The following is a 14735-nucleotide window of genomic DNA, read 5'->3' on the forward strand; positions in this document are numbered from 1 at the left end:
GTTCATTTATAAATCATTGGTGTGGTTTCACTATTGATTTTCAACCCAGGGTAATATATCTTTCTGTCGGGGCTCCTCTCGGGGTTCGGAGGTTACCGAGACCAGGAGATTGTAGAGGACTCCGTAACACCCCTCAAATGTATACCAATCAGAGCTGAGGATCTGGTCACATGACAGGGTGATGTGATTACGTCTGATGTCATTACGGTGGTACGGCGGCTGACTATGCACCCCGCCATTTTAATTCCAATTTTGTTCAGGCCGAACATGTCGTCATATATCACAATTGCCATGCTCTACCTTCACATTTTTCATTCAGTGTGAAACACAAACAAACCGATTATTAAAATGACCATCAAATATCGAAAGCATCGGCGATACAGGTCTTCCAACAATGCGGCACGTATAGGCCTTAGGCTTCATGCCTCACCTTCGGAGTTCTTCGGACAAATTAAGCCCAGGTTTCTTAATAGAGTAGTGTATCGTTTCAGTGGTATCTTTTTTGTAATAATAATAATAATAATAATAATAATAATATAGTAAATAATTATAACCATAACATTTTAATCCCAATGCCGTAAATGGAAACTTAATGGATTGAAGCGGTGTATGGTTCATGATTCCATGATAAGTGGTGTAACCGCGGAAGTAAGGAATTAGCCTCGGTTTTTTATTGTAATATCATTTTTGTAATATGATAACGTAACGTTAATATTATAATACATGTAATCGTAACATTAATCCCTTTGTAGTGACTGCAAAGTTACTGGAGTTTAAAATATATCTTCTATGTATTAAAGTAGTGGCAGTTTTGTGTCATGCTACGTCATTCCATCCATCTTCAACTAAAGTATCAAACAAGCCCCGCTACGCTGCTGTTAGACTTTGCGTCTTGTTAATATGGGATTATGAGTAGCCTAATTGTGTTAATAAATGATCTTAAATTAATTATATTTTTGGTGATGCATCTTAAATACGCATAGAAGTTATAATTGTGGTGGAGTCAGGGCAGCTATATCCAACCAATCGGTGTGAGGGATTGTTACAGACAGACAGACAGACAGACGACCGAGCGTATTACTATTATTATATAAGATGGTACCGTTTGAAAGCTAATGATAGATTTACTTGGAACAAAAGTTTGTGTCCGTTTGGTCACCGGTTATTGTTTTGGATGCAGCCTGTGGCTGCTGGTTGTATCATTGCTGGAAGTGCCACTGATGCAGTGCCCCTGTTTCCAGTAAGCGGGTACCAATTTTGTCGACCTTGGAAGGATGACAGGCTGAGTCAACCCACATGGTGTTATTTAAACAGCACGGCAGGGGCTCAAACTAAAGACCCTAATATATTCTATGCAGTAATATTTCTCGAAGCAGTAGAAAATATATATATATATATATAAATGCACACAGAAGGTGCACACGAATAACAATAACCACAGCAACAAATAGAACGGCACATGGTAGGGCACATACCTTCCCTAGGATGAACAGTTTATGTTTTGTATCCACTGATAGGCCGGATCTGGATTCGGACCTGAATCAAAATCTAATCGGCTTGTTCTTGTCGCCGAACTAAATTATCCACCAAGTTTTGTCCGAATATGTCCATAAACTTTTGAGATATATTGCTTATAGACAGACAGACAAACAGGGGTGAAAACATATATATACACAAAGAATTAAGTTAAGCACCCCCCCCCCCCCCGTTTTTTTACAACCTCGCACATTACAAGTTTGTTGTCGTCAAAACAGTGTAATATACCCATGATATTGCTATATTTTCTGGAGAAGTGATATTATGGTCACATAAAAACATAACAATCATGCCGTTTTCAATATTTTATTCTGAATAATTTAAGGTGAAAATTTTTGGGAATTTTAGGCATATTTTCACCTCAATTTAAGTATGGAGCTATAGGTCCATCACGGACAGTGTGGATGACGTTTATGTTTTCTAACGTACAGTCATTGTTCTGAGAAGACCTCTAGCGATCTTTGCGTCAATAACGTGTGTAGGACCCACGTGATCGGATCACTGACTCAACCCTACGTCTCATAGACCCTGTAAGCCGTCGTATGCGTTGCTGTGGCAGGTTGTTCCATTCCCGATGTAATGCACGTTCCAATTCATCCAGATTGGCTATTGGAGGGACCATCTTCGCAATTTGTCGTCCCAACATGTCCCAAACGTGCTCGAGGGGGTTCGGGTTCAGGACAGGATTAGGGGGTGCTTAACTTAATTCTTTGTGTAGGGGTGCTTAACTTGATTCTTTGTGTATATATAACCTCCATCCACCTTTGGTGGCAGATGTGACACAACAACGTGGTATAAAAGACTAATTTTTGTGGGTTTTTTTACTTCATTTTACATCCTCATTGAAATTCCCAAATAAACATGCGATATGTTTTTGAAGTACAACACGCTCCCTTAAATTAAACCCGCCAGGAAAGTACGGGTAGGCACGCCTATTACTTCGTTAAACCACAACCAAAGCCTTGGCATGCTATGAACAGTTCGGGTTGTTAGTTGAATCAGTTTGAATGGCATACGGCTCAATGGCTTCACAAAGCAGCCTTTGAAAACCTTGGCAGCCCAGGGTGGCACAAATAACCGCTTGTTACCATTGAATAACTACATCACGTGCAGTGTACATATTTGCAAAGAGGTAAAATGTTTTCCCATGACTATCAAGAATGGAAAACCTGATGAGCATTAAAAAAAAAATTTGGACAGGGTGAGCCAGAAAAAGAGGACACATTTGTTTTGTGTTTATGTCGTATAATGTTATTAAATCTAAATATTTAGCATCATTCACTAGTCCGGTGTTCTTTTGAAATTAATCAGGCATGGAATACTTGTTTACATGCGAAATGCGATACTTTGGAAATTAATCATGTGAGACATGGGTAAGGAACGTAGACCAGCAACGAAGGCTGGGAAGGGTGGAAAGGCGAATGGTTCAGTGGATATGTGGAGTATCGTTGAGAGAGAGGAAGACAAATGATGAATTGCGAAAGATGATGGGAATAGAGCCTGTGATGGATGCTGTGAAGAGAAACAGGTTGAGATGGTTTGGTCATGTGTTGAGGAAGGATGAAAGTGACTGGTTGTGCTTTATCTGGTCTTCATCAATGATCTTAACTCTCTTGAAAATCCTCTCTATCTCTTTGCTGATAACTCCCCTCTCTGCTGCTCCATTCCTCATCCCTCAGATCGGCAGTCTGCAGCCTCCTCACTCTCTGCAGACCTGGACAAAATCACAGACTGGGCAAACAAGTGGAACATGTCTTTCAATCCTGACAAATCTCACACTCTTACGATGTCTCTCCGAAAAGACCGACTGGACAACCCTCCCATTCACTTTCTGAAAAATCCTCTCCAAGAAGTTCTGTCACTCAAGCTTTTGGGTCTCACTATCTGTCATGATCTTTCCTGGGAAAACCACATTTCAAATCTGGCCTCCAAAGCCAGTCGCCGACTGGGCATCCTCCATCGTGTGAAGTCCTTCCTTGGCACACCTGAGCTCTTCACCATATATAAGGCTTTCATCCGCAGCTCAATGGAATACTGTTCCCCCCTCTGGGCTGGTGCTCCTGCCTCACACCTAGCTCGTCTTCACGCTGTTGAAACCAAAGCGTTCAGAATCATTGGAATCTCCCGCGATGAAGCTACCTCCGAGGGCCTTTCACTTACTTCACCGCAGGCAGGTTGGTGGTCTTTCTGTCTTCTACATACTCCTCTCCGGCCTTGCTCCTCCAGCTCTCTCTGGGCTCTGTCCCCCAAATATTCCGACAGGTCGCACAAGATCTGCCTGCAACCCTCTTATGGTTAAACTGCCAAAATCAAGACTCTCTGCTCACCTTCACTCCTTCATTCCTCTTTTCTCCCGCCTCTGGAACAAGCTCCCTCACTCTCTTCAATCCCACTCCTCCCTCCAGGTCTTTAAAACAGCTGTTTACCACCATCTCTTATCTTCCCCCATCCAAAACCTTGATCTTTTCTACCCCCGCTAATTTCACCCCAAATCCACTTTTTTGAAATACCAACTTCTTTCCTGGAAGTCCTTGGTGTCCTTGTGCTTATACTTCTCCCACCCCCCCCCCTTCCCATGCCGCCTCCCCCCAAGCCCTCTCCCTCCCACATATTCCCGATGTCCCTGCTCTGAAATGCTGAGTTTATGTGCTTCCCCTTCTCTCCCCATGTTGTCTTCCGCTCCCCTTTTTATATACTTTGTTTGTTTGTCTGTTTGATTTGTTTGTGTGATAAATGTTAGCTCTTTCACGAGCCTCGATTCTGTATACAAACACACCAGACTCAACAACAGGACACAGGGATGAATGAACAAAATAAATCGTCGTGTAATTGTGAATGTAGGGTGCGGTCTTATTTGTCCGTCGTCTTGCAGTGTATCGTCCAAGGGTGCTCCAAACTCCGGTGCGGAGAAAACCTCCGTCCGCCTCACACGCTTCGCTAGGCCCGAGCCAATGCCCTCGCCGTTTGCACATGAGGTCTCGCCCGTTCACAGCACCGAGCCTCGCTCCCGCACCACGCAGATGGTGAACCAATGACCACCAGGACCTCTCAAGACCAAGAAGAAGCGCAAGAGCTTCAAGCACAGAGAGATGTCGTGCAGTGCAAGGCAGCCAGAGACATGCAGCGCAAGAAGCAGAGAGTGCAAGAGCTAGAGCTAGAGCTGCTAAAATGTCGTGCAGCGCACTTTTATAACCTGGGCAGTGACGTCAGCCTTGGCACGCCACCAACCAGTGCCTTCCACCGAACCTTCCAGCTCCTTCCCTCCAATCACACATTCCCTGTGGCGTGGTCATAGCTCGTGGTGTAGCTGACGGCGGCCAGCCGGCGTTGCCCCGTTCTGGCCTCTTCCAAAGTCGTTGTAAGGGGATGGGGATTTAATTACTGTGTGCGCTAAAGGGCCTATCTAAGTGTTTACAGGTGTGCGTTGCCATAAGGAACAAAGGTTTGATTACCAGGTGTGACACACAAGGGCTGTTATCTTTAATCCCTACAACTACCAAGCACACGAACATCCTGGTATGTTCACAGGTATACTCCTTAACCGACAAACCGGACTAAACACACAGAACTTATTACAGGGCAGATTCCTTATCGCGACAGATGAAGCATGTTACCTATTCAGATCTACCTGACTCTAGATATTGCTCTACCCCACCGACATAACAATATTTTATTATATATATATATATATATATATATATATATATATATATATATATATATATATATATATATTGTTGCGGTTTTGAGAACCCCTTACTTGTAAATACTTGTAAATAATAACTCTTGTAAATATCCTATCATTTAATAAGGTCGCACCCATAGTTAGTCCACAAGCAACACGTAGGACACCATAGGACTTTCAGTTATTTCCTTAGTCTGCGTTTAGTTAAGGCTGTGTTCCCAATAGTTGAATCTTCGTTGCATTAATCAAATAAGATAGGCCCCATTCCGTTCATTTTGCACTCTCTCTCTCTAAATTGGTTACGCGGCCTTGCCAGCACCGTTCGCTGCATTGAGCCTTTGCTGCCTTAAGCGCTCGCCCCGGCCGCCATTACGCATGCGGTCAAGCCGGAGAAGAAGGGGGCGGAGCACCAAGAAATAGGCGTGGCCCTGTCAACGAACCAACCAGGGCTGAGGTGAGCTCACTGGTGGGCGTGGCGCGGCTTGATCTATAAGCGCACTATATAAGCGCACGCGCCAAACCCTTTCACGGACTGCGCGGGGACGGCTGATTGTGTAAGGACTGCGCAGGGAGCGATCGATTGTCACGGACTTCTTTCAGCGGGCTCCGGTTTCATGAACTCGTTTGAAAGGCGCTTTATGAACTGAGTGATTGAGAGAGAGAGAGAGAGTTGGCGCACATATTACGTACGCAGCAGTGCAGCCCTCGCATATGTAAAGGTCCGGTCATGTGCCAACGACACGCGAAGCTGCCGGCCGTTCTTAGCCGTGGACCCGGAGCCTGGACTCGAGTGGACCGGAGCCGGATCCCATCGCCTGGACCTTCCTCCCCTACCACTACCATCCTGTGAGTCTGCCTGTTTGTCCGGGGTTGTAGATAAGACTGTATAGTTAAGATTGCCCTGTGTCCTTTTGTTCTTCTTCTTCTTGTACATTCTTTTCCTTTCGTTTCCTCTTTGGGTTTTTGTATATCATGAAATAAACCCTTATTTGTTCTTCCCTTTACTCTGGGTTTCCTCTCATTCGATCGTTGGCGTCTTTTCTCAATTGAGTACCTGTGGCACGATTCGGAACCGCTCAGGATCGGGTTTAGTGTTTGTTAACGGCCCGAGTCGCGGCTCGCTTCGCTCGGCGTATCCATTAACGCTGCGGCTCGGGTGGGAGTTATCTCCTCGCTTACGGCCGGTGGTAGTACTTAGGTAATAAGACTAATTGGGCTTACAACCCTACTTACCACCGACCGGAAGTGACGTCATAGCTTCCAGGATTGGGGGATGGCCAGCTTACAAGACAAGGGGACTAACCCCCCCCCCCTTGATAAGGGGAGCGCCGACCCCCGAATCCGCAACAATTGGTGTCTGGGAGTGGGATTGGACCCAAACCAAATTTTAATACATCTGGAAAATTTGGTCAAAATTTCGAGCGGCCGAAATTTTTTATTAATATCCAAATTATAATCGTGCCATGGATGATCAAGGCGATCGGATGCCGGTGGGAGTAGACGAAGAGGGGTTATAGGCAACCCAGGACCCCAGGGAGGAAGTGGGAGAGATGGAGGAGGAGAACAATGAAGGTGCGGTAGAGGGGGTTGCAGGCACACAAAATGGTGATGCCTTGCACATGGCCGCGGCAGCCGAGCCCGCGGCGCCAATATATATGAACCTGTTTATGGCACAAATCAGGGCGTGCATGACAGAATCGAAATGGGAAATGAACAAAATGGGAGAGCAATTGGGCAAGCAAATTGGGGGATTAAGGAAAGAGCTGGGAGAAATGAGGGCTGATAGTGAGGGAATGGAAAGTAGAATGGGGGAGCAATTGGGAAGCCAAATTGTGGGGTTGTGGAATGATATGGGAGACCAAATAGGGGGATTAGAGCACAAGTGAGGGGGTCAATTGAAGGACATGGGTGGCCAAGCCCGAGAAATTAATGAGGGGTTGGCGAGGGACAAGGCCACGCACGAGGTAAAGCAGATGGGGAGGGACAGAGACCGCGAGTTGCGCGGGAGAGGCACACGGGTACGCGACGAGGCAACGTGGCTAGAGAAGCGTGGGTTGAGCGACGTTGAGCAAGGCACAGCCAGGTGGACCTGGATAGAAATCGCGACTCGGGGTGTGAAAAACCCGATGGCCGCCGAATTGGTCAGGGCAAATTCATATGCAGCGGTGGAAAAAGAAAAAGAATAAATTCAAATTGGAAAAGAAATAGTCGAAATTGAAATTGTAGAGACGGCAGAGAGAGGAATTAAATCGGAGATTGAGATGGAATGCATGCAAAGTCTGTATTCGCATCGTGATGCCGTGCTTAACCCCAATGAAAGTTTGCAGGTGTTGTAGCGAAGAAGAAGAAGCGCCAAGATGAGTAGGTTGGTATATGGCGCGAAAAGATTTTTCGGGAAAGTGTTTAGCGCCAAAAGAATTTTCGCGCGCTTGGGATTCCAGCGTAACCCGGGGGGTTGTGGGAGGTCCGTGGTGCGCTATGTGAGTGGAAATGGCGCGCGTGTGCGAACGGCGCCAGAGTGCGAGTGTTACCGAGTGCGAGCGTGAATGCACATCGGAGCGTGATAGTGAGGGTGAGAGTGACACGGGGTGTGAGTTGGTTGTGGTGAGTGTGCGAGAATGCACACCTGAGATGGTTGTGGAGCACGTGATTGGGTGTGCGACAGGGGATTGCACACCCGTGGGTAGGTGTGCGCTGAATGGGTGTGCAACAGAGTGCACACCCACGAGTGGTACGGAGTACATACCGGGATAGTGTGCGCGAGAGAGGTGTGTAACAGAGGAGTGTATGATAACAGAATGTGCGAGGATAATGGATGCGCGAGAGGAATGCACGGAGTGTGTGGGATGTACGAAAGGCGTTGGCGCGCGAGAATTTGTGAGTATGGGAAGGAACACGTGTGGATGTGAGCATGCAATGGGAGCAGCGACGTGAAGCGGGACAGCATACAGGCCGACGGATAGCCGACGCGAGCTCTCGGTCCGTGACGGGCTTTGTGTGCTGCGGGGACCGGCGGAGGTCATAGCCGCGGCAGTTTCTCAAGAACCGCCGTGCGCGAACCACACCGGGCCCCGCCCTGCACGGTCGATTCCGCGCTTTGCCAGGCAAGGCGCCCGGCCCAGTTCGAGGGGAGGTAGGAGGGGTCGGAGCAGTGCCCCCTTGCGGTGGCGGCGCTCCGGCTGGGCAAGGCTGGGCCATCGCGCTTGGGAGCGCAAGGCCTTGCGCCGAGATGGTGCCTGGAGTCTTGGCCCGACAAAACCTCCTCCCCTGAATCCGAATGCCGGACGGACCCAACCTGTAGGAGACAAAGCACCCAAATTCATTGCTCGGCTTTGCGAAGCCGAGCTTTGATGATGTAATGACGCACCGAGAGGCTCAAGTTTAATGGACATTTGGATAGCGATAGTAATGGCGAATGGTATACGGTGTAGAGGGATGGTAGATCTACCATCCCTCACATCGTATCTTTGGGCACATGAGCTGTAGTTTTATGGGGTTTTGGCTGTACAAACTATCCCGGGAGGGTTAGGTTATTGATAGGGAATCTAGAAATGACTTTAGGTGACTTGAGATTTAAGTAGTGACATTGTACCTGTAGTGGGGACGTAGAGTAGATTAGTTGGTTGATAACGACGTGGGATGTGCAGTAGTATAAGGGATGACTGGGAAGCACTAATCTTAGAAGGGCAATAGTTAGCCAGATGATGCTGTGTGCATGAGAATTTTTGGGGTTGAGGTGTGTGAGCACAAAAGGTGTGCAAGAAAAGAGGTGTGTGGAATGAATGGTGTGGAGTGAGTATGGTGGAAACTGTGGAGTGGAGTGGATGGTGCGAAGGTGTGGATGGGGGAAAGGAGAATGGACCCCATCACGAATACCCGGGGAGGGTAGTGTACGTGTTAGGTAGAGGGTACAGGTAAATTGTGGCTGGATATTGGCATCTGTGGTGCGGTGTGGAAGAATGGTGTTTGGATGGGTGCATTCATGATGTGGAAATGGCTGGGCGTGTGGCCTGTTAGTGTGTGTAGTTGGTTGAGCACTCAACCACTGTGAGGATGTCGGCCAGGTGAGGCCGCAGGTGGGCTCTGGGAGTCGTTAGAGTTGTGGATGGGGCCCGAGGATCCGGAGGACGGACCCGGGTAGCCCAGTGCCAGAGAGGGCACCGAGTGGGGAGAGCGCCAGAGGGCCTTCCCCAGTTAGATAGGTTAGGGTGAGGAGCAGGTAAGCTCGGAGGCAACTACAGTGGTGGAGGTGTGCAGGTGGGTAGACCTGCTGGGAGAGCCACATGACCCAGTCCTGAAATTGTGCAAAGGCACAGGGAGTTGAATCGGGGGAGTGAGACCCCAAATTGATGAAGCACCACAGTTTGGTCAATGGGAATTTGGTTCTTAAAACCGCATAGAGTAAGTTGGCCAATGGATTGGCAGGGAAAGACCCCGGGTAGTGTAAAGTGAGTTAATGTCATTTAGAAGATAGTTAGGATTAAGAATCTCCTCGCACCATCTACATCCACTCACCTGGGGTGACAAAGCTCCACACCATGCCATGGTTTGTTGTGATTATTATTTTTGTGCAAATGTTTGGAATGTGGGACGCATCATGACGTGGGCGTGACATTGTGCTTTGTGTTCCATCTCTCCCTCCTTATGAGGATTGATGATGAGTTGGTGATGGCAAATTTTGGTTAAAGAGATTGTGGGGACGAATTTGGTATAGGGAGATATGGGGAAGACGTGACAGTAGTGACGAATTTGTAAATGTGTAGATTGGTTTCATGTACATATGGGGTAAGGGCATGGGTAGAGTAGGTAACAGGGGGGGTGACGTACGGTAGGGACGAGCTTTCTCACTTCGCTCTCCGTACGCACCTCGTCTTGCATTGCCTTGTTTGATGTGTACCCTTGTGACCTTACCCCTCACTCACCTGTCTTCTACCCCCCCCCTGTCTCCCACCCGAGGACTGTGCGCCACTGGGTGCCGAGGGGAACGTGCGGGAGTCCGCCATTGTGTGCCAGAACTCTCGCAACCACAGCTGCCTGCATCGATGCACCACTTATGGAGCACATGTCTGTGGCTGAGCACCACTGATGGACCCCACGGGTTGGGGCATGGCCCCTCTGCTGGAACTGGCCACCATGGCCCAGGATCTTGCTTGCGGACCTCGGGGACATGGCACCTCTGCCATACAGGTGAACCACCCCTAGTCGGCCCTCATGGGCCATAAATAAAAAGTGGACACGTTTTGTGCTTTTTATGTCCAAATCGGCCGCCAGCAAAGAAGAAAGACAACATCTGGAAGAACAACAATGGCCAGCAGAGGGAGCCGAAGAGGAAGACCGGCACCAGGGGTTTGTTGGGTTTTTTATTGAACTGTGGTGACTGTGCACCGATTGGTGCTTGATGGTGCTTTGGTGCGTCTTGGTGCTTTCTGGTGCGTCGATGCAGCACAGGCTGTCCCCCCCCCCCCCCCCCCCCCCCCAAAAGAACAATCGCAGGTCCTGGGTTGCATTTTGTAAATACAAGTAGCGTCATTGTAAATAATGCGCCCCCACCGTAAGTGTTTAGTTTGAAAACCATTCCACAATTCGGTTAGCTGTGGGCGTAAGTCTGTTAGGCAGGGTGCAATGCAGCAGCGGGACATATTTATTTGTGTTTTAAAACTGTCACACTCAGGGTCAGGTTAAATGTAGAGGGAACTACACCTACGTGCCACACTAAAGGTAAAAGTTAATAGGCCTGGGACGTGCCTAAGAGGAGGAGGGTGCAGTGTTGTGGATTTGAGAATTGTTGTGTTTTTGTATTGTTGTAAGTGTAATGAAATTGTTGTAAAATATCACCCTCCGGGTTGTGTATAAAGGTCAAAGGTCGTTCCCGTAGTTATTCCATATACAATCACGTAGCAAATCATAGATCTCCCTGTTCAGTAGTTATCTCCTTATTATGTGTATTAGATTAAGGCTTTGTCTTCCATTAGTTGACACTCCATTGCACCGAATTGAAATAAGGTAGATTCCCTTCGAAATCCCCTTTTGTCATCAATTGCCAACTGCATTGGGCGTTTTCTGCGTGCGGTTTTCTGCACTCGCCGCTGCTGCTTTGTGGTTTTCGCCGCAAAACTCCATTGGACACGCGGTCAGATCGGAGAAGAAGGGGGAGGAGCCGCCGAATCCAGGGCATTGGCCGCCGATCGTCATCACAAGGTGGAGCCAGCGAGCCCCGACCCGCCAATCAGGACCGGTGAGAGACCAGCTCGGGCGTGGCGCGGGTTGATCTGGAGGCGCACTATAAAAGCGCGCGCGGAAGCCTTTGAGGGAGTCAGAGAGAGAGATGCGGCAGATGAGTCCAGAGCGAGGGAAGTGACGGAGCCCCACGAGCAGTACCACGCAGCTTTGACTCCACCAGGCAGCGTTGACTCCACCAGGCAGCGTTGACTCCACCAGGCAGCGTTGGCTCCACCAGGCAGCTTCGACCCGTTACCACGCGGGAACCAGGATCGGCGGCATCGGTGGCCGTCGAGGTCCAGCCCGACGTCCCGTGCGGGATCAAGCCCGAACCATCTGCTCCAGCTGAACCTTCCTCTCTCCTTCCAGCATTCGTTCCTGCCTCCATTCCCCAGTCGTGTAAGTGTGATCGTAGTCTGTCTTTTGTCTTGTCCTTGGGGTTAAGTAAGACTGTAGTAGGTAAGCTAATTTGCACTGTGTCCTCTTCTTCTTCTGTATTTTATTTTATTATCTTTCCTCCTCCTTGGTTACTTTTCGTTGTGTACATAATAGGTATAAATAAATCATATTCGTATTTCCTACTGCTGTCTTCCTCTTCTTCACATCCGTCGTCTTAGTGATTTACTTCATTGAATACCTGTGGCACGATTTGGCCAACGTTTCGGAATCGGGTTAGTTTCTGTTAATAGTTCGTGCCGCGGTTGCTAAAACCGCTCGGCAATTAACATCTGTCCGCGGTACGAACGGGGCTGTGCACCTGCCTTTCCGGAGGTAGCTGGGCAGCGTCAGGGACCCCGTCGGTCAGTCAGAGATGAGGGGATTAATCCCCCCTCGGTAAGGGGAACAGAGGCCGACGTTGGGTTCCGTAACAATATATATATATATATATATATATATATATATATATATATATATATATATATATATATATATATATATATACATATATATCTATATATATATATATATATATATATATATATGTATTAAAACCAAAGACCCACACATCTCTCACATGTGAATAGAGGGAGATGTGGCTGGGTTTTTTTTTCATGTCTCGGTTGACTACTTGGCGTTTTCGCATGCATGGGAGCCTCGATGCTATGCATTACTGTCTGCGCTGTCGCTGATGATTTGCCAATAAGTGATGAAACCGGTCCGGCAGCTGAGGGGATGAGTAGCATTGGGATTCTCTTTTATGTACTATGTGTAAATGTCATTTCAAATGTGATATTTTGACATGCTTTCTCGTTATTTCACTTTGTTTGCGTGTTGTTGTCCAGGCCGCATGTTCTTGTGGAACTCGTTCGTTGTTGCTGTATTTCCTCCCCTTCTTCCTTTCCTGCTTTTTCATTCCTCTGCTTTTTGGCCCACTGCTCCACTATCGGTTCATTGTCCTTTTCACCTCAATCTGTCAGGAGCCTCGATTTTGTAGAATAGTAGTAAAAAAAAACTTTTACAGGTTCCTGCATGTGTTCCTCTTTTTACAGGTTCTGCTCTTCACGCACCCTCCCCTCCTCTCTACTGTTTTCCAATTCATCGATTCGCTTGATTGTCTAAATGTGGGCCCACTGCCCCCACTATGAATTCATCACCTTTTTACCCTCTGGCATCTCACTCTTTTATGACCTCGATTGTGTGTACAACAAACCATATCTTCAATGGAGGCGGTTCCGTAGCCAGCCCTCATGGCTTGTTGTACAATATGTGCTTATACGTAAGTGGTGTGCCTATCTGAAGTCCAGGAGGTTCTTTTAAGACTTATTTGAGTAATTTTCCAAGAAGTGCAGGTCTCGAAATAAATCCATAAACAAAGCGTTGAATCACGAGTATAACCCATGAGATAGATCAATGACATGTCAACATGAGATGGAAATGGTACTTTGATGAAAACTTTTATTGGAGTGAATGAATGAATGAATGATCGTTTTAAGGCCATTTTCCCGGGGGTTAGCCTTGCGGGCCCCATGACAATCATGGTTCCCTGTTTGAGGCAATGTTTTTTTAATGGCCGGATGCCCTTCCTGACGCCAACCCTTGGTCGCCTCTTACGATGTGCAGGGATACGGTGTACCTATTCTAAACCGGGGTACACACCGGGAAATATTGGAGTATTAACACATTTTATGCTTTTTAAGAAAACCAGTCCCGTATGTTCACGAAAGCCGAACAAAACTTAAAATTCAAAATCAACCCCATGATTATATCCCTCTATATACAGGATCTGTCTCATTTATATGAAAAACAGTTTATTGAATGCACAGGTTTAATGAATCCTCTCAGGCAAGTTATATTAAGCGATTCCAGGCAGAAAATGCCGTTTTGATTGTGAACATGATACCCGAGGATGGGCTTGATGAAAAGTTTTCTTTCCCCCTTTCACAGCATTGCATTTCCTTGTAAAGCAATTCATTCAACAAGCCGCGAAAGCCCCAAGAGCTGTTTCGCAAGGAACTTCCACGAAGTATCCGTGGGGCATTAATTCCGCATTAACAAACAGAACAAGTTTCCAAGGTTTGAATTCATTTCTACCACTGTTTTTGGAAAAGCGTGCTGCTACAATCTCGTAAGTGGTCGTAACCCGGTTGGAATCCTGGTTCAATATAATCATCATTTTAACACTCACTTCAAACGGCTTGGGTTTTTTTAAACATTAGAACAAGGAAAAGTTACTTCGCCCACAATGTTTGTGGTTAATACCCAAATAGCTAGGCCGATCAGATAGCTCACAGACTCACTTTTATGCTATCTCGTCTGGAGTTAGAATCCTGGCCTTAGCACATACACATGCCTCTTGCATCAGTGAGTACATCTTCCTTTGCAGGAAATAGTCTAGAATGGATCAGGAAGTAACAGATACAGAGGAATAGTAGAAAGAGAGGGAGAAAACATACTAACAGCTCGGTTGAAGGACAAAATAGAGGAAGACTTGGACAAATTAATAAGGAATGTGGGGAAGAATGATGGGTGGGGGAAGATGCACAGGGTGGACAAGATGGACACAGAAGGAAACTCTCAGGAAGGAGAAACTCGAAATTTATAAAAGGGTGCACTTGAGAGTAGAAAAGTTCATGGTTTTGAATTGGGTAGAAAAGTTCGAGGAGAAAAGTTCATGGTTTTGAATTGGGTAGAAAAGTTCGAGTAGAAAAGTTCATGGTTTTGGATTGGGTAGAAAAGTTCGAGTAGAAAAGTTCATGGTTTTGGATTGGGTAGAAAAGTTCGAGTAGAAAAGTTCATTGTTTTGAATTGGGTAGAAAAGTTTGAGTAGAAAAGTTCATGGTTTTGGATTGGGTAG

Source organism: Myxine glutinosa, chromosome 1 (genome assembly GCF_964187855.1).
Source record: "Myxine glutinosa chromosome 1, kmMyxGlut1.1, whole genome shotgun sequence".
NCBI classification, from domain to species: Eukaryota; Metazoa; Chordata; class Myxini; order Myxiniformes; family Myxinidae; genus Myxine; species Myxine glutinosa.